The sequence below is a fragment of the Ursus americanus genome, chromosome 7, assembly GCF_024610735.1.
Source record: "Ursus americanus isolate L20-20 chromosome 7, mUrsAme1.1.p, whole genome shotgun sequence".
Taxonomy (NCBI): Eukaryota; Metazoa; Chordata; class Mammalia; order Carnivora; family Ursidae; genus Ursus; species Ursus americanus.
In genome coordinates, this window is record NC_142133.1 from 35,421,467 (window position 1) to 35,441,977 (window position 20,511).

General features: G+C 43.9%; 1 protein-coding gene across 2 annotated transcripts in view; it reads left to right on the forward strand.

Annotated features, from left to right (window-relative positions):
* ANXA4 (annexin A4) overlaps positions 1-20,511 on the forward strand; it is a 151,708-nt gene that overhangs the window by 78,314 nt on the left and 52,883 nt on the right. The window contains exon 1 of one of the 2 annotated variants that reach the window (XM_045788171.2): positions 12,182-12,340. The exons of the other annotated variant lie outside the window; for it this stretch is intronic. The gene's annotated coding sequence lies outside the window, so the exon portion shown is untranslated. Of the gene's footprint in view, positions 1-12,181; positions 12,341-20,511 lie in introns of those variants that run through there. 2 annotated transcript variants of the gene reach the window in all.

Below are 20,511 nucleotides of genomic sequence, written 5' to 3' on the forward strand. Positions count from 1 at the left end.
CGCCAGGGCTTTAATTTGCTTATCTTAATAGGTAAAGTCGAGCACTTTTTTCATGCTACATATTGGTTATTTGGATATCTGCTTTTGTGAAGTGTCTGTTCAAGTCTTTTGCCAATTTTCTGTAACTTACTTAACATAAATTTTTAATTTTTTCTTTCTTCTTAACTTTCCATTATGAAACAATTTCAGACTTTTGCAAAAATAGTACCAAACAATCCCATATTCCCCTTCATCTAACTTCGTATCTCCCTATCTTGACTATAGCCCACTTATCAAAATCAAGAAATTAACATTACTCATCCACAGGCCTTATTAAAGTGTCATCAGTTGTCTCTCTAATGTCTTTTTCCAGAGCAGGATTCAATCCAGAATTACACATTGCCCTTAGTTGTCATGTCATCTTGGTCTCCATTAACCTGGAATCCTCCTTTAGTCTTTGTCTTCGATGCCCTTACCACTTTGGAAGAGTATTGACCGGTTATTTTGTAAAATGCCCTCGATTTGCATTTGTCTGATTCTGTTCCCTCGGGATTAAATTCGGGTTATGCATCTTTGAAGGAGTGATGTTGTATTCTCCGTGCATGGTAGCAGGAGGAACATGATGTCAGTATATCTTATCAGTGGTGATGTCAGCCTTGATCACTCGGTGAGGCTGGTGTCTCCACTTTAAAGTTACTATTTTTCCCTCTGTCGTTAGTAAATATCTAGTAATGCAGTAGGTACATACTCTGTTTCGTTTGCTCCACAATGGTTTTAATTTATAGTATTCACTTGTGTCTTCTTCTAAAAGCTTTCTTGTTTTTCCTTTCGTCTTTGGATCTACAATCCATCTGCAATTGATTCTCTTTTGGGTAAGTGTCAAGATTTATTATTTTCCCATATGATATAAAATTGTCCTAGCACCATTTATGGAAAGTCTATCCTTTGTTATAAATCAAGTGACTATATGGGTGAAGGTCTCTTTCTGCCCTCTCTTGTTATGTTGGTTCATTTGTCTATCTTTGTGTGACTACCATACTAACGTAGGAGCCATATTATCAACTCTTGTTATCTTTATATTTCTGGCTTTGAACTCTTTTCAAGATAGACTTACCTATTTTTGGCCTTTTGCATTTCAGCTTAAATTTCAGAATCCGTTTGTCAATTTCCACATAAACCCTCTGATAGGATGATTTGGATTGTGTTGAATCTATGGATTGTTTTGGAAGCATTACATATTTACAATATTGAATCTTCAAATTATGAACATAGTACTTCCCTCCATTTAATTAGATCTTTATTTCCCTTCATAATGTTTTACTGTTTTCAGGGTAGTGGTCTTGCATAGCTTTCACTGATTTATTCCTAAATATTTGATGTTTAACAATTTTTGAACTATGGAACTTCATGAGAAGAGAATAGCATAGAGCAGTGGTTCTCAGTGGGAGGTGACTTTGCTCCCAGGACAACTCTGGCAGTGTCTAGAGACATTTTTGTTTGTCACACTGGGAGACATCTCTTGGGTGAAAGCCAGGGATGCTGTTTAACATCCTACTATGCCCAGGTCAGCCTCCCACAATGAAAAATAATACAGCTGAAATGTCAGTAATGCCACTCTGAGGAAACTTCAGTATAGAGTTAAGAATTTCAAAAACAAAAGCCATTTGATATAGTCATTTTTTATACATTGTTTAGGGATTTTTGTATGTCATATAAGTAGCGATCTATAGTGACATTTTCATCATATTAAAGTTATTCTTTTCTCCTGGGGTATGACTAAAGCTTGGCATTTTCAGGATTTTATTTTTTAAAAAAGGTGTTATAATTGTTGGGAGATAATTCTTCATGGGTTTTGGGTTTTCTGAGCAAAACACATAGACCATTTTGTTCAAGGATGTTTGCATAACAGACAGCCTTGGAAACAGAAAGACAGAGGTTCCCTGTAGAGAGTTGGAGACATCTCTCCCTGGAGATATTCCAGGGTAATAAAGCTAGAGACCTTGCCCTTCCTTCCCTGGAGATTATTTGCTTACATTTTAGTGTAATAAAAGATAATACCTCTCTCTAGGGGGATAAACAGGTTTGTTAGCAGTCCCCTTATAAGATTAGGGGTTTCCTAGGCTCCCCGTCCCTCAGTATGCCCGGTATCCACCTCAGCCTACCCCTGCATGCCCCCCATGGGACTGGGAGGCAAGATGGAGCCCATGCTGCCTGCTGTGCTGTGAGTAATAGAACTATCTAAATCTATCTGGCCTTGTGTCTCTTTACTGGCTGAATCTATAGATTCCATATCTTGGCTATTGTAAATAATGCTGCAATGCACGTGGGGTGCATTTATCTTTTCAAATTAGGAAACACAGGTTTTCCACATGAGAATCCCTCTTACAAACTTTTCATAGATTTTTTTTTTTTAAAGCAAGCCTAATACACTGCTGTGACTTGTGACTGGGATGCCCTGTAATATAATTTTTTTTTTAAGCAAGCCTAATACACTGCTGTGACTTGTGACTGGGATGCCCTGCAATATAACCTCAGGAATCATTGGATTCTGTGGTGCCCCAATGGGTTTATGCCTGAAGAAGCACTAGTTGCCTGGCAGAAAGACGGAGGAGAAGAGATGGGGCACTGCCATTCTTGTTGCAATAAGCCTTGCAGAACTATTTGCCTCTTAAAATTCTGTGCATTTGCAACTTTGATTAAAATAAATATAATTCTGTGCATTTGCAACTTTGATTAAAATAAAAGCTATCTTTTTAAAAATGATGTAGATGGGCTGAATAAAATGGACACAACTAAAAATGGAATGAATGAACATGTAAGATTAATCCTAAAGAGTCTCTCAAACTCAGAGCTAAAGGACTAAAGCAAAAACAAAAACAAAAAGAAACAAAAACAACCAATGAAAGAAAAGTTAAGTGACATGGAAGATAAGGTCAAAAATTCCTATAGCATCAAACAAATTCCAGATCAAAAGAATGGAGATAATGAAAGAGAGATAATATAAAAGAAGAGCACTTCTGAATTCAGAAAGAGTCAAGTCTAAGAGTGCTAACCAGGACTAGAGAAACAAGTCCTACTCCTAAATGCATAGGGAAAGGGGGAAAAATCTTAAATTTTTCTAGTGAGAAAAACTATGTTACCTACAAAGGAACAAGAATCAGTTTAATATCAGATTTTCCGTTAATACCAGTGGATGGTAGGAGACAACGGAGAAATATCTTTGAGGATGGTGTCAAAGTTAGTTTCCTTTAGAGCCCTCAAACATGGCATTTATATATATATTAGATGGTAGCAAATACTACTGATTGAGGAAGGGAGTGATTGGTTAAAAGTTTTATTACTGAGAGGCACCTGGGTGGCTCAGTTGGTTAGGTGTCTGCCTTTGGCTCAGGTCAGGATCCCAGGGTCCTGGGTGGAGCTCCATATCAGACTGCCTGCTCAGCAGGGAGTCTGTTTTCCTTCTCCCTATGCCCCTCCCCCTCAGCTCATGCTCTGTCTCTCACTTTTTCTCTCAAATAAATAAATAAAATATTTTTTTAAAAGTTTCATTATTGAATTTTAACTTTATTTGGCTGTGATCAGAAAAATAGCAAACACTAATATAGAGCTTACAATGAGCCAAGAACTCTTAAAAATTTACATATATTAAGTCATTCAATCCTTATTACACCTATGAGGTAGGTACTATCATTATTCCCATTTACAGATGAGAAAACTGAAGCATAGAAAAGACTAGTGACTCTCTTTTGGTCTCCAGCTAAGAAATGGCAGAGCTGAGATTCAAACCCTGTTTTTAGTTTGGAATTTAATGAGGATTTCCTTCCAAATAAATATTCTGTTAGTTTTTGTAAATATTCAGTAGATGGCTGAAAAGAAGGTGCTTTCTCTGTAGAATATGGAGCCCAGTTTGGCTCATAACTATTCTACTTCATTAAAATATTGTTCAGATTACTGCTATATTTTTTGGTTTATCTGTCAAAGTCATAGCAGAGACCATTTAAAATTTATTTCTGCTAGGAGCCTGGGTGACTCAGTTGGTTGTGTCCAACTCTTTTTTTTTTTTTTTAAGATTTTATTTATTTATTTGACAGAGATAGAGACAGACAGCGAGAGAGGAAACACAAGCAGGGGGAGTGGGAGAGGAAGAAGCAGGCTCACAGCGGAAGAGCCCGATGTGGGGCTCGATCCCACAATGCCGGGACCACGCCCTGAGCCGAAGGCAGACGCCCAACCGCTGTGCCACTCACGCACCCCGGTTGTGTCCAACTCTTGATTTCAGCTCAGGTCATGATCTCAGGGTCCTGCGATAGTGGATCCCCCAGTTGGGCTCCACGTTCAGCAGGGAGCTTGCTTGGGATTCTCTACCTCTCCCTCTGCCCCTCCCCCTGCTCACATGCTCTCTCTCTGTCTCTCTTCCTCTCTCAAATAAATACATAAAATCCTTAAAAAATTATTTCTTCTTCATATTGTAAAAAAATTTTTTTAAGTTTCTTCTGCCTCTTAGATGCTATGTTTTTATTTCTGTGTTCTGGAATTTTTTCATAGTTCTATGTACTTTTTTATGCTTACTCATCCTTGAATGTTAAAAGTTTTATGTATGCTTTGCATTTGTTCCCAAACAGGATGAGCTAATTCTTCTTGGCTCCCTGCCTGTCTATTTGGATGCTGTTAGAATCTTTTTCTCATATCTAAAGCCGAAGGATTGGTTACCTTCTGGCAGCCTGAGAAGATTGTGGAGGGAGCCAGCTGGCAAGGATTGTCACCCCTGCAAGATCTCTTCCCAGTGTTTTACAAAGCTACTGTCCCTGGGGGCCAAAGGTTATTTGGCCTTTGTCCTTGCCTCCTTCCTAGCAAACAGCCAGACTGAATATCAGAGAGGAGCTTGCCATTCAGAGTAAAAATTCTCCCTTTTTGCCTTAGGCCACTTCAATAAGTCTTGGGAAGGGAGAGTCAGAAGACTGGGCTAACCCCGCACTCCTCTCTGGAAGTGTTTTGGTTATCTATTGCTCTATGACGTAACCCCAGCAATCACTTACTATTGTTACCTCTCCTGATTCTGGTGAGCGCCTGGGCTCAGCCAGGTGGTTCTCATGCAGGGTCTCTCAGTTGGCTTCCGTGAGACAGAGAAGATAAGGGAGTCATCTCAAAGGCTTTTTCATCCACATGTCTGGCTGGCACTGGGACTGGGGAAGTTCAAACTTCTGGGGTTGGAACATGGGGCTTCTCTGCGTCTCTCTCTATCTTGGTGTGCTCTGTCCATGTGCTCTCTGCAGCATGGTGGCTTCGGGGCAGATCTACTTACTACACAGCCACTCGAGGCTCCACAGGCGTTTGTTCTGAGCAAGAGAATGAGACAGAAGCTGTGTCACCTTTTAAGACCCAGCCTCGAAAGCCACATAGTGCGTTACTTTTGTTGTGCAGTCCCAGAAGCTCACCCAAGGAGCCCATTCAATTTCAAAGAGGCCATCTCTTGACTAAGGGTGAGGGAGGTAGGGTTTTGGAAGAACATGTGTAACTAAATACATTGTTGTGACCAATTTTGAAAAATACACTCTGTCACAGGAAGTTTGATACAATTTTGTTGAATTAATAAATGACCATATACCATCAATAATAACACTTACTGATGCCTACTGTATGCGAGTATCTAATCGATAGAGCTGTTGTGAGGATTTATTTATTAAAACTGTATATCTAAAGTACTTGAATAGTGACTGGCATGTAGTCAGTGCTTCTGTGGATGTTAGCTACACTCTACAGTTACAGAGAATTAGAAATCAATAACGATAGTGTCCACTGACCGCTCCTCCCTGCCATTCCGTTTCGGTTGTCCGTTCTACTGATGAAGTACAGGTGAGGTTCAGTGGGGTGAGGTCCAGAGCCGACGACCGAGAAAGAATTCTTGAGACGTCTTTGGTGCAGAATGGTGGTTTATTAAAGCACGGGGACAGGACCCGTGGGCAGAAAGAGATACTGCCCTGAGGTTGTGAGGAATGGCCTATTTTATACCCTCAAGTGGGGAGGGGGCTAGGGCTAGTGTAAGTCTCTAAGGAATTTTGGGAGCAAGGTCTCCAGGACCTTGAGGGAGCTAGCTACTGTTGGGAAAGGGTCATTTATTACTGTCTAATAAAACCTCAGTCATGAGACCCTTCAGATGTATATCGGTGGGCCATAATGCTTGGGGATGATTGCCAATACGTATCTTGGGGGGTTAGAGATAAAGGAAGTTTCCAAAGGAATTTTTATACGTTAAAGTAGACTTACAGGATCTAAAGTAGACTTACAGGGTCTTAGCGGAGGGGAGGGGGTCAAGCTAGGACTGCCTTTTGCCCTTAGCCAAGTATTAACATCGAGGCAGCTGAATTCCCAGAGGAATGTCACGGTGCCTGTTTCAAGGACTTGTCAATGGGCTGTAGGTAGCAAGGACTTTCTTTGTCCTTCAGAGCAGCTAGGAGTGCCTGAGGAACGTTGCATACATCCAGGGGTGGGGGATTACAGGGTGCCAGCTTCTGCTCAGTTTGTCTTCTGTTCCCTCATCACTACTATTCAATAACTTAAAAAAATCTTCTTGGTTTACGTACTTGTTTCAATGGAACATACCATCTGAAAGCTTCTTAAGAAAAGGTACACGGAAGATCAACTTTTTGAAATCTTGCATGTCTGACAATATCTTTATTTACCCCTAAACTTGACCAATAGCTTGAGTGGCTATGAGAATCTATGTTGGAAATAATTGTCTCTCGGAATCGTAAAGGCATTATTCAGTGGTCTTTCAGTTTGATGTGTTGCTATGGAGAAATCTGATGCCATTCTGGTTCTTGATCCTTTGTATTGTAGGGGCCAATGGCAGGTTGCTCCAAGATGGGCTGCTTTGGCGTGAACATTATTTTGAGTTAAAAGCAATCAAAACCCAGATGATTTAAGAAAAGCTCTTTACCTTCCCCTCAGCTGCCTGCCTGTACCAGGAAGAGAGCTATTAACGGATTCCTTTTTACCTAAGAAACTTACCTACATAATAGGGCAACTTTTGTTTTCCAAACATCTCCTCTCACCTTCCTGCTAATGGTCTTTCTCCCCTTTATATCTTAAGACCCCACCCCTCTTCTTAGCTCATAGAAGTGTCATGTAGCCTCACTGTCTTTGGAATTCCCATGTCTGTGTGGATTTCCTGTATTTATGCTATTAAATTTGACTTTCTCCTGTTAATGTGCCTCATGTTGATTTGATTCTTATTCCTGCTAAAGGGACCTTGAAAGGCAGAGGAAATTCTCCGCCCGCCCCCACCACCCCCCAACAGCATGCAACCTCATTTTTCCCTCTGGGTGCTTGTAGGATCTTCTTTATTTCCCTGGTCTTCTGAAATGTTATCATGATATACCTTGATGTGATTCTGTTTTTGTCCATTGTGCTGGGCTCAATGAGCACTTTCAGTGTGGAAACTCAATTTGTAAGCAGGAAGAATTAGGGGTCTTCAGAAATAGACAGACATAGATTTCTCAATATCAGAAAAGTCATTTTAGTCCCCCTACCATCTTGTGAAAGATCATAAGATCAAACAGCCACTATTAGGCCAGGAGATAAACCTAATCATATCAGGGACAATAAATCAGTGGTAAAACTCCCAGAGCTGGGGCGCCTGGGTGGTGCAGTCGTTAAGTGTCTGCCTTTGGCTCAGGGCATGATCCCGGCGTTCTGGGATCGAGCCCCACATCAGGCTTCTGCGCTAGGAGCCTGCTTCTTCCTCTCCCACTCCCCCTGCTTGTGTTCCCTCTCTCGCTGGCCGTCTCTCTCTGTCAAATAAATAAATAAAATCTTAAAAAAAAAAAAACAAACTCCCAGAGCTAATTTAAAAGTGAAGATTGACCTCTTATAATTCTTGAATTATCTTTGCAGGATCTTAAACTTCTTTGAGTACTCTGATACCAGACCAACTGGAACCAGAGAATTGATGACACTGACCCTTGCCAACCCTTGTGACTTTGACCTGGACTCTATTACCTTTTTTTTTTTTTTTAATTTAAATTCAACTAGCCAACTTATAGTACATCATTCGTTTCAGATGTTGGACTCTGTTTCCTTAAGATAACTTTTACCCAAATTCCCTGCCTAATTCCTCATTGCACAAGCCCTTTCATGAGAATGTATGAGCCCTTAACTTAAAACTTCCCCCATTGTTCTGGGAGACACTACTTTGGGAAATATCCACCTGGTGTTCTCCTTTACATGTTGCAAGTAAAACACTTCCTTTTCCTGGTCTTTGGCTTGGTTGTGTCTTTTAGCTCGACACTCACCAAGAGGCAAAGCCAGTTTGGGGTAGCAATATCCTGTAGTTCCAACAATATATAATTGGATTATTTAATTGATTTCTTCTCTGTTTCCCAGATGTCTTGGGCTGGCTTTCAAATGTTCTTATCTCTTTCTCTCCTTTTTGCCTTTTGTCTCTACATCCTAGGATATTTCCTTAACTTAGTCTTCCTACCACTGTACTGAGTTTTTCATTTCTGCTACCATATTTTTAATTTACAAGAGCTCTGTTTGGTTCTCTGAGTGTTCGTTTTTTAGAGACTCTGTTCTATTTTTATTCTAATTCTTTTTATTTCTCAAAGGAAATTGATAATACATTTTTAAAAGTTTCCCTCTTTCCACATACTCTGTTTCTTTGAAGTTTCTTTTTTCCTGTTCTGATTTATGTCAGATCCTTCCCTTAAATTCTAATGACTTTCAGCTGTCTGTTCTTATTTACGAGTGTCAGATTTAGCAAAACAAAACAGGACACATAGTTAAATTTGAATTTTGGATAAATAATTTTTAGTATAAGTGTATCCTGTGCAATATTTAGGACATACTTACAGCATATAAATATTCTATGCTTTAGTAAAGAATTATTTATTGTTTATCTGGAATTCCATTTAACTAGGTGTCCTCTATTTTATCTAGCAATCCTAAAAGTGAGATCTTAAATGCTGCCTGGAGGCTTCGTGCAGGTGGATAGGACTTCACTAGGATAAGTTCACTAAAGGGTTGCTCTAGTTTCATTGAGTACCTGATGACAGTCTCTTTAGGTCTTTACTCTCCCCAAAGAAGAATATTCCAAACCCCATGTTCTGGCTGCCAATGTTAGAGAAACCACATAAGGAAGAATACTGACCAATTCAATATTCATCATATTAAGTTTCATATAGATCTTCAATTTCAGTACAATTTCCCTTGCTAAGTGTGGCCACTGTTTAAATAGAAAACCACAGGCCCAAAATGGCGTCACTTGGGATGAGGCCCCAAGTCATTAAACCAAGACTTAATACATAACCTGACTGCAGTTTCACAACCCCCCCCCCACCAACCCCCAGGAATGTAACCTTTAACCAGTCATGGAATTTCCCTATCAGCACTAGGAAATTTACTGATAGACCTCTTCTGTTCCCCTTAAGAGGTCAACCTTGTCTAAAACAATGGATTCTTGGCTAATAATTTCCTTTTTTCCACTCTCCCCCTACCTTTAACAACCTTTCCTTTTCTGTAGCCCTTTGGAGTTCTCTATTTGCTAGACAAGATGCTCCCTGATTCATGAATCAATTAATAAAGGCAATTAGAACTTTAAAATTTATTTGGCTGAGTTTTTGTTATTTAACACTGCAGATTTTTTGTTAGTCCCCCCCATTCAGGGATGGAGCTTAATTCCTCTTCCCTTGAATCTGGGTTGGCCTTAGTGACTTGCATGACCTACAGGATATAACGGAAATAACATTCAGGGGCTTCTAAGCTAGGTAATAAGAAGCCTAGTAACGTCTGCCCTGGATCTCCTGGAGCATCCTTTCTGGGAGCCTGAGGCTCCGTGTAGGAAATGCAACTCCCCTGAAACTGCCATGTGGCGAGAGCATGCTTAGTTAGATGCTCTGGTGGCCAGTGCCAGCTGAGACCAGCCTCCCAGCTCACCTTGCCATGGTACCAGACTCTCGAGTGAGTCCTCCAGACTGGCCTATCTGCCAATTGAATACCACTCAGTGACCTTTGATCTTCGTTGATGTTGTGTGTGGAACAGAGAATCGTCCAGCCAAGCTTTGTCCAAATTCTAATCAACAAAATCATGAGGTACGATGAAATGATGGTTGTTTTACGTCACCAAGTTTTGAGGTACTTTGTGAGGGAGACTTAAATAACCAGAACAACTTGACTATACCCAGTATGCCCCATTCAGGAGATCCTCTGCTTTATGCCCTCCAGAGAATATGTTTTTCCATCTTTTGCCAAAGTGGGGGAGGGGCAGTGGCAGCAGTGCAGTCCTGGGGATTCTGCAGCCTTAGAAAAAATTTGCTGTTTTTACTCTTAAGCATATCACCACTTTCAGAAGCACCTGGTGTAGCAAGACCTGGGGTCCTGAGAAATGTTGCCATATTACATTGCTGCTTTTTTTTTTTTTAAGATTTTATTTATTTATTCGACAGAGATAGAGACAGCCAGCTAGAGAGGGAACACAAGCAGGGGGAATGGGAGAGGAAGAAGCAGGCTCATAGCGGAAGAGCCTGATGTGGGGCTCGATCCCGTAACGCCGGGATCACACCCTGAGCCGAAGGCAGACGCCCAACCGCTGTGCCACCCAGGCGCCCCTACATTGCTTCTTGGCTCGACCTACTCTGGGCTCAGGAATTCCCTTTGCTCAGGTCTGCTAAGCCAATGATCACATGCCTATCTGCTTTCCAGCTTACAAAATTTCATTTTTTTCCTCTCTTGTTACCTCATTCTTGTAGAGATTAAAAAAAAAATAATCTGCTCTTGTTTTAGGATTTCAAGAGATAGCTGAGGCAAATGCATGTGTTCATTCCGCTATCTTTAACGGCTCCTTTGAGTCTTTAATTTCAACAATGATACTAATTTTTTTAATACTCTGTCTTAGATCAGGCTCCCTAGAAGCAGAGCCAGAGATGGAGATTCTGATGTGAGTGCCTTACTTAGCAAGGGCTCATTGTCGGGAGAAGCCTGTATTTGAGACCAGCAGGGGAGTGCAAAGGAAGAAGCAGAGAACAGGTGTGGTTTCTACCGAGATTTAGCTCCAGTCTAAGCGCACGGGAGCTCTGCAATAGAAGGGGTGTCACAAACGTATTCCTGGCCTTTGTACCCCAGAAAGTTAGCTTTGAACTGTGGCTCCCCAGCCTGCTGTGAGGGCAGTTATGGGAGATTTTGTTTCCTCTAGGTTAGTTCATAAACTGAAGCTCAGAAACTTTTAAGTTATCAAAGCAGAGAAAAGGGGCAGAACGAGGTCTAGAATCTAAACCAGTCTGATCCTAAAGCCCATGTTCTTAACCATGTCAAACCACCTCCTTTTGCTACATCTTAATGACATGATTTAATATTACCTCTCCAGCTTTGAGGGTGTAATGGCCACTTGGATTTTGTTCTATTGGATAGCAAACACACGCCCCAAAGCTACCTACCCTCTGTTAAATAAAATCCGAATTTGCCAGTAGACTCAGGATTTATTCTGCAAGCACCAAGCATCTACTATGTGCTGGACACGATAGTAGGCGTGTGTGCAAAGCCGACCTAGACTCGGTGGGTGCCTTCAAAAGGCCACCGTCACTCGGGGAGGCAGAAACGAACGCATGAAAACTGTTTTACAGGGCGTGAACGCGGCTCCCCCGCCGAACCTAGGGGCTACCGACCGGTACCAAACCCTGGTAATTCACTGGGGAGGAGAGAAAGATCTGCGGCTGCTCCGAACTCCTATTCCCAAAGGTTTCCCCAAGGAAAGGGAATTCCGTTTTCCTCAAGGGAGATGTGGAACTACTGGGAACTTTTGGGGGTATTTGTTTTAATGTCTAAGAGGGAAACAATGTAGTGATTTCACTTCCCACTGCTCTGGCCGCAGACTGGACGAGAGAAAGTGCAGTTTCCCGGGGAGGAAGCGGTGATTCGCCGCGGGACTCCCGGCCTCCGCGGGCGCAGGACGGGTGCGGGAGAGGCTCGCGCCTCCGGAGAGTCCAACTGCTCCGAGCCTGCGGAGGCAGGCGCGGGGCTGGGCGGTGCCGGGCAAGCGGTGCTATCCCGGCGGGCGACGAGGCCGCGGAGCCTGGACCGCGGGCCCGGTCCCCGACGGGCGCAGCCCCAGGTTTGGGGGCGAGGCTGGTCCCCAGATAGGCGCCAGGTGCGGCGGGCTCGGCCGCGGGCCCCAGGTGCGCTTCGCCCCCCTAACCCCGCCCGGACGATTTTCCGGTCCCGTGTGCAGAGGAACAACCAGGAACTCGGACTCAGTCTCCACCCCAAAGTGGGGCGGGTCCGCCCGGGATAAGACCCGCTGCCAGGCCCCGGGAAGGGTGTGATCTGAGCGGCCGTCCGGGACAAGCGCAACTTCGTCTCGGCACAAGCGGTAAGGGGGCCCCGGGCCGGGGGTCCTGGGCTCGGGGAGGAGGGCGCAGTAGCCTCGGGGAGCCTCGCGGGGACAGCCCTGCGCCGCGCCCAGGAGGGGGGTGCCCGCCGCCGGCCTGCGGGCGGGGCTTGGGCGGCCACTGGGTGGAGCGGGCGCCGGCGGCCGGGGGTTTGCTCGAAGAGGGCCAGGCGCAGGCTGGTATGCACCGGCACCGTCCAGAAGGAGCAGTTTATACAGCTCAGAATGTAGACGGGTCAGAGACCACAGCAGTTTTCTGTTGAGTTCATGTGCCAAGAACTGTGCTGGCTTCGGGCATTAACAAGAAAGGATTGAGTTAATACTCCCTGCAAATGACTCAATCTAATACCTAAGTTTTCTTTTTAATTCTTTCTTTACTCCTTTAAGAAACTTACTCCCTTTCCCTAGTTTCTTACCCTTTCTCTCCTCATGTATCTAATGCCCTCAGCAGAATGTCTGGCTGGCACATGGGAATCCATTATTATGAGATCCATGACTTGAGTCTGCCAGTGGCACAGCCTCACTCTTTTGTCTTGGCTTTGACTAGCGGGAGACTTCGGGGCCAAAGAGGCTATTGCTTTTCAACAGTCTGCCCCACTGTAAGTGCTCCCTGGGTGATGCAAGTCTGTGAGCTGTGCTGAGTAACCCACACCTTTCATGACAAGTGGGCGTCTGCTCTCTCCAGCTGACAGTGGGAAGAATGGATAGGGTCTCTCCGTCCAAATTATCCATCCCACCTCCTCCTTACATTGCTGGTAACACTTCTGATAGCCAAACCCCTAGCTCTTTTCTGACCAGGGAATTCTCAGATGACATGGAGGTGGAAGAGCAAGCAGGAGAGGAAGGGAACAGGAGTGAGATGGGTAATCACAGCCACCCAAGACCTGCTTCCCTCCCAGAACCCAGCCCTATCTGGTCAAGGCCAGATCCCTTAGATTCAACTCAGGCCAGATTTCTGTTGGTTTGAGGGAACACACACACGCACACACACACACACACACACACACACGCACATAACTATTACATCAAGGGCGTTTATGAATTTCCCCCTTAAATATTTTTACATTTCGCTAGGGATAATTTTTCTCTGAAAACAAGTTAGAGAGTAACATGCACAGTCAACAGTCACATTGAATCACACCAGCCCACAGCATCTGAAGAATGAGCCCTTTGGCCATCCTCAGACTCCTGTCCTTTGGCCCATTTCTTTACGTCTAGCCACGCATTTGCTTTCCCTGTTTGGATCCTCTGCTTGTCCAGGAAGCCCACTCCTCCTCAGCAGTGAGTGCCAGGCACCGCCAGGAAATACCTGAAGCTTCAGAATAAGCCAAGGGCCTGGAGGGTCCATTTTGCCTCAATCTTTGAGATTAAACACATTTTTTATGCTAAAACAACCAGATATATTTTGGAGTAGAATTCAGAATTTATACCTTTTTCATATAAAAGAAGAAACTTAACATTTTTTTTTTTGCTTGGGCTTTGCGCTGTGATTTAGCCCAAACCTAGCCCTTGAGGGTTTGTTTTCACTGCAGTTCCGGCTACTATGGGGGCAGTTTGATGGGTGCCGCCATGTCTTACCTGGAGGGACGTTGAGTAACAGTCGTCCTTGGTTACTCATTTAATCGTTGTTTCAACTTGAGGTAGGTTTCCTAACCTTGTCTTATAGATGAGGTGGGTGTGGGGACACATGTTAATGGCCCTATATTCTGGAGGGGCTTGGCATGTGGACCAGCGAATAAACTCACTCCTTGTGGTGTTGGGCAGAGCTGGGTTGGATGGTGGGTTCTGCTGGATGTAAGGTGTGGCTTTTGAAACCCCTGGGCTGGGTAGACTTGGAGATGGAGAACTTTCTCAGCAGTGGTGTCTAGGCAGGGGCCTTGTGGCCCCCCCTTTGGATGGGGCTGTGAAGGGTAAAAGGTTTAACTAAGATGACCTCCAAAGCCATAGCTTCTCCCCTTCAGGGTACATCAGAATTCTTCAGGAAGCTTGTACAACATGTAGATTCTTGCCCCCACTCCCCCCCCAGATTCTCATCCAGTATGATAGGGTTGGGCCCAGGAAAATGCATATTTAATAGGTTCCCTGGATGATTGCAATTCAGATGTTTCTTGGACCTTGTTTTGAGAAACTAAGCTTTAGAAACACTTCTATGAATATATGCATGCTTGATAAATTGAGTAAAGCATTAACAAAAACATGGGACTTCAGGGAACTTGGGCCTGTCGTTATGCTGTAAATAATGTGGTAAAAGCTGATACTGGCCCCATTGTCAAGGACAGCTCTTTAGTGTACCTATCACATCAAATTCACCCCATAGTTTTACAGTGCTCGACACCCCTAGACCAAATAGAGAGTCTAAACCAAAGGGGTTTTATGTTTAAGCTTATTTGAACCTGAGATGGATTACTATATTAAGAATAATTTACCTAGCAATTTAAGATTTGTAAGGCCTGTTGCTTGTTTTATTGGGAGTAGCTTGTTGGTGTTCAGTTGTGTCTGAACTGGACTAAGAACTTTTGCTAAGGGAACCTGAATCACCACCTTTGAAGTATTCTTTTTAAAGGTTCAAGATGCTTGAGGTCAGTAAATTGCCAGATAGCTTCTTGGTCCAGATTGCTAGACATAAGAACCTGAGTGAATGTTTTCACCAGAATGAACCACAATCAGCAGGAAGGATAAATTGCGGCTCTAGGCCAGACTATAAATTGCTCTGGAAAAGACCTTCACCAATCCCACCTCCCCATCATTAACCCTTTAAGGCCTACAGCATGAGCGGCCTGACTTGTAACAGAGCAGGAGGTCCCAGGAGTGGCCTTTTGTCAGGTCACTAGAAAGACTTCCCTGCCCAGTCGCTGTGGATTCATTTCTCTGGGCTAAGGCTCTCATTTCCCCTGCACTCCCCTCCCTAGAGGTCATGTTAAATTATTACCAGAAAGTAACACAGAAGGGCTGGTTTGTGAGTGGGAACAGGTTCTCCTGATTTATGTGTACTTGAGTCATCTCTCCTGGATGAGGTCCTTAATAGGTAAAACCCCGGTAGTATAATCAGTACCCAGCATCTTCCCTCTCACTCCTCTTCAGGGGTCTCAGAAAGGCATTTTCTGGGTCTGGCCTCACTTCAACTTCTGCTGTCGATGCTTTTAGATGCTATACAAGAATCCATTGACTCAGTAGTTCTCATCCTTTTTAGTTACAGACCCTTTTGAGAATCTCAAAATTTGACATATTTGACATTGTTCATACAGTTTCATGGGGTTTATGGACACCTGTCTAAACCCAATCATGGATACCTAGCAGGTACATATAGAATTGCCCTGAAACTTGGCAGTTTGTCAAAATTTAAAAACAGATTTGCCTTTGTTCTAGCAATTTGAATTCTGAATTTATCATAAAGATATACTTGGATATGTGTGTAAAGGCATGTGTACAATGATATATATAGTCTTGTTTATAGCAGCAAAAGATTGGAAATGAACTAAATATCTATGACCAAGGGGCTGGTTAAATTATGGAACATCCATTCAGTGCAGTACTATGCAGCTGTTAAAAAGCGATGCAGGTTGGGGGCGCCTGGGTGGCGCAGCGGTTAAGCGTCTGCCTTTGGCTCAGGGCGTGATCCCAGCGTTCTGGGATCGAGCCCCATGTCAGGCTCCTCCGCTGGGAGCCTGTTTCTTCCTCTCCCACTCCCCCTGCTTGTGTTCCCTCTCTCACTGGCTGTCTCTCTCTCTCTGTCAAATAAATAAATAAAATCTTAAAAAAAAAAAAAAAAAGCAATGCAGGTTGACCGAAACAGATAAAGAATGATATCAGAGAATCTTTTTAAAAAACATTAAAAAAAAAGTAAAATATAAGTTTGCATAGGATTCTACTACTTTTTCATAAGAATAATGGAGACTGTAGTCTATATGCTTGTTAATGCATTAAATATTTCTTTTTTTTTTTTTAAGATTTTATTTATTTATTTGACAGAGAGAGAGACAGCCAGCGAGAGAGGGAACACAAGCAGGGGGAGTGGGAGAGGAAGAAGCAGGCTCATAGCAGAGGAGCCTGATGTGGGGCTCGATCCCAGAACGCCGGGATCACGCCCTGAGCCGAAGGCAGACGCTTAACGACTGTGCCACCCAGGCGCCCCAATGCATTAAATATTTCTGATAGTATACATAAGACAATTACAACAGTGGTTGCCAAAACAAGTTAGAGAGGTAAAGTTCATCCAGACTTATCACTTTATATCTTTTTGTATTATTTGAATTTTTAAAATCATATTCACATATTATCAATTTTTTTAAAAAGGGAGTTATCACCTACCCATTTAACATTGCTTGTGAAGAGGGAGAATGAAGTAGAAATGAAAAATAAATGTATATTATCAAATTTTCCAACCTCAAAATTAATACGTGATCATATATTTTCTTATTTGTATACAAAGAGCCAATCTGCAATTATGCTTCAGTCTCCAGTGAGATATAATAGCAATCACTCGTTCTTGTCATACATTTCAATTGGGCTAATTTTTCCTTTGGCTACACTCCAGCTAGTTCCAAAAAGAATGTAAGGTGCCTTGAACTGCATGGTGGAAAAGCTCTGTATTTATGTGATCTGATCAGTTCCATGTGTTTTTAGCTGCAGAAGCAGAGACAGGAGTCGATGGGATAAGTCCCAGCCTGTAGACTAGATAGACCTGCTAGGGCAGGGCCCTAGGGCAGAGTCCCAGCAGTGGTATCGGATCTTGGGCACTGAGGGGCCTGGCCTTGGCTTCAGAGCCTGCCCCCCACCCCTTCAGCCAGACTGTGTCTTAGTCAATGAGGCTTCTGGCAACGCATGTTGGAGCCTCCATGTCACAGATATTAATAGCTAATGTTCACCAGTGTTTCCTAGGAGCCTCACCCTGTGCCAAACAACTGGCATGTTGTTTATTAAACTTTCATCCGTAATATGTGGGTGCTACCAATATCATCCCCGTTGTATAAGTGAGGAAACTGAGGCACAAAGGGGTTCAGTAATTTGCTGGAGGCCACATGCTGAGTGCAGGTGGTAGAGTCAGGATTTGAATTTGGCAGTCTGATTCAACAGCCTGTGCTCTACCACTCTGTTGTACTATATAATGGGTTAGGAACGGGGAATCGGGGGCGCCTGGGTGGCTCAGTCGTTGGGCGTCTGCCTTCGGCTCAGGGCGTGATCCCGGGGTACTGGGATCGAGCCCCGCATTGGGCTCCTCGGTTGGGAGCCTGCTTCTTCCTCTCCCACTCCCCCTGCTTGTGTTCCCTCTCTCGCTGGCTGTCTCTCTCTCTGTCAAATAAATAAATAAAATCTTTAAAAGAAAAAAAAAAAAAACGGGGAATCGGCCTGAAAAGGCAGGACTGGGGGATTAAGCACTGTGGGGCTGGACTCTTTCAGAGGGGAAGAGACAGAACCTGTGTCCATACCACTTGTCTAAGATGAACTCGACACTGACCTGGGTCATTCTGGATATCCAGGGGGTCCCACATGATAGGTGAGTGAGGAGTGCAGCAGATACACACCAAGACAGTGTGCTGCTCTTGATTCCGTAGGCCCACCCAGGTGGTAGCAAGACTTGGGGCAGCCTTTAAAGGCAGGAGAGACAGCCCAGCACTTTGGGGAAGGGTCTTCAGGTGCTAGGCAGGATGCCAGCAGCCCCTGCCAAATGGATACAGGTTCACCCATTTGTCATATAATGTGACAGGCACTAGAGATTGAAAGATAAAACATACTTCCGCTATGAGCCTGCTTCTTCCTCTCCCACTCCCCCTGCTTGTGTTCTCTCTCTCATTGGCTGTCTCTATCTCTGTCAAATAAATAAATAAAATCTTGGGGAAAAAAAAAAAAGAAAGATAAAACATACAGACCCTCTCCTCAGGGAGATAAACAAGCAAATCAGTAATTCAAAACTCACAGGACTGCGTGATAGTTGATTTGATACACTTTGCCCGGACTGCCATTGAACAATAGAGGAGGTGCACCTCACTCCATCCTGGTGGTCACAGAAGGCTTCCTGGAGGTGGGAGAGGAGAAAGGTTTGTGTACAGGCACAGGGATGACAGAGCAAGACCATTATTCACTGGAGGTGTGGCCTGTTGATCAGAGCAGGGCTAGTCCCAGATGGAAGAATGGGAGGGCCCTCAGAAATGAAGGTCATTCTGTAGGCCTGTGGGGGACAGAACCAGTCTTGGGGGACAGGTCCTAGAGGGTCCACAGTCAGAACTACTGTCCTGGATTGTAGAGCCTCGTTTTCTTTTGCATCTGCTCTAGTGCGTAGCACATTTATCTAATAAATATTTTTTTAATAAAACGGAAGTGCTGGGCACCAGGAAGGAAATCAAGGCAGAGATTTAACCTTGGAGAAACAAGACCCCTACACCTGGCCAACCCTTCAAGGTTCAACATGGTCGTAGTCTCCTTCCCGGTTTGACTTAATCTGAGTGAGGGGCCTCTCTAGTATGCGTGCTGCTCTTTCTCTGTGATTCCCCCGTCAAGGGAATGTTCACGCCTTATTGTGTCTGATTCCATGATTCCAGGCCTGGGCCACCCCCTCAGCGGACAGGAACTACACAGCCCCCGTCCCCTGGCCTGGCACATAGTGTGTGTTACTATGTGTGCTGAATGAATGTATGATTCCCATGGCCTGGAATATGAGTCCAGCGTCTAAGCTCAACCTGCCACAAAATGACCCATTCCTGAAAATTACCTTTCCAGAACTTTGTCTTCCACCGCTCTCTTCGGGGTCTAAAGCTCCAGCCCCACTCCAAACAAAGTATTTTCCAAATCATAGCTGAAGCTTCATTTTTTTTTAATGTTTTTTTATTATATTATGTTAGTCACCATACAGCACATCCCTGGTTTCTGATGTAAAGTTCGATGATTCATTAGTTGCGTATAACACCCAGTGCACCATGCCCTCCTTACTACCCAACACCAGTCTATCCCATTCCCCCACCCCCCTCCCCTCTGAAGCCCTCAGTTTGTTTCTCAGAGTCCATAGTCTCTCATGCTTCATTACCCCTTCTGATTACCCCCCCTTTCTTTATCCCTTTCTTCCCCTTCCGATCTTCCTAGTTCTATTATGTTCCATAGATGAGAGAAATCATATGATAATTGTCTTTCTCTGCTTGACTTATTTCACTTAGCATTATGTCCTCCAGTGCCATCCATGTTGCAGCAAATGTTGAGAAATCGTTCTTTTTGATAGCTGAGTAATATTCCATTGTATATATGGACCACAACTTCTTAATCCAGTCATCTGTTGAAGGGCATCTCGGTTCCTTCCACAATGTAGCTATTGTGGACAATCCGAAGCTTCATTTTTACCATTCTCTCTCTGCCAGCAAGACCTTTCACGATTGAAATCCTATCTGTCATTGGAAGCAAATGAGGACATTTGACGTGGGGTGGGGTGGGGTGGGGGCGGGGAGCTTTGTCTGTCTTCTCCCACCCTGCAACTGGGACGATACTTAGCACCTGTTAGCTTGCATGCTCCCTGATAGCAAGATACTGTTTCCTCCATCTTTGTTTCTGTCACAGTGCTTGGTACCTGATGAGGCAAAATCAATATTTAAGTAAGGACTACGAGTGGCTGCACACATGGTGAGCGGCAGTTTTGGGACTGGGGCCTCATGCAGGGACCGCCTGAGTGAGAATCAGGGCCTGGAACAGGATGTGAGGGGAATCCGCAGGGGTGCTTATTGAAAATGGATTCAGTAAGGTCTTTGGACCCCACCCAGGATTTACTGATCCAGGTTCCAGAGTACAGCACCCCTAAAATCCGTATTTCTAAACACTCCCCAGGTGCTTTTTGTGCACACTGGAATTTGACAATTTTACCTAGATACCGTGTTAGGTGTTTTACGGTCTGTATTATTATTAGGATACTTTTAAAACCATAGCTACAAACACGGTGTCCTGATATCATCCAAGGCCAGGAGAGAGGAGATTGGCAGGCTAACTTTGTCTTTCTAATCTGGGGGGAGTCTTGTCCGAGGCCTCTTGGTAGACTTGTTCTTATTTCTCGTTGGCCTAAAGTGGGTTACTTGGCCACTTAAAACCATTTGTTGCCATTGGAATGGGGTCACCTCAGACCAATCATTATTTCTTCCCGGGATGAGTCCTACCTTCCTGGTTTTCCAAGCCCAACCACA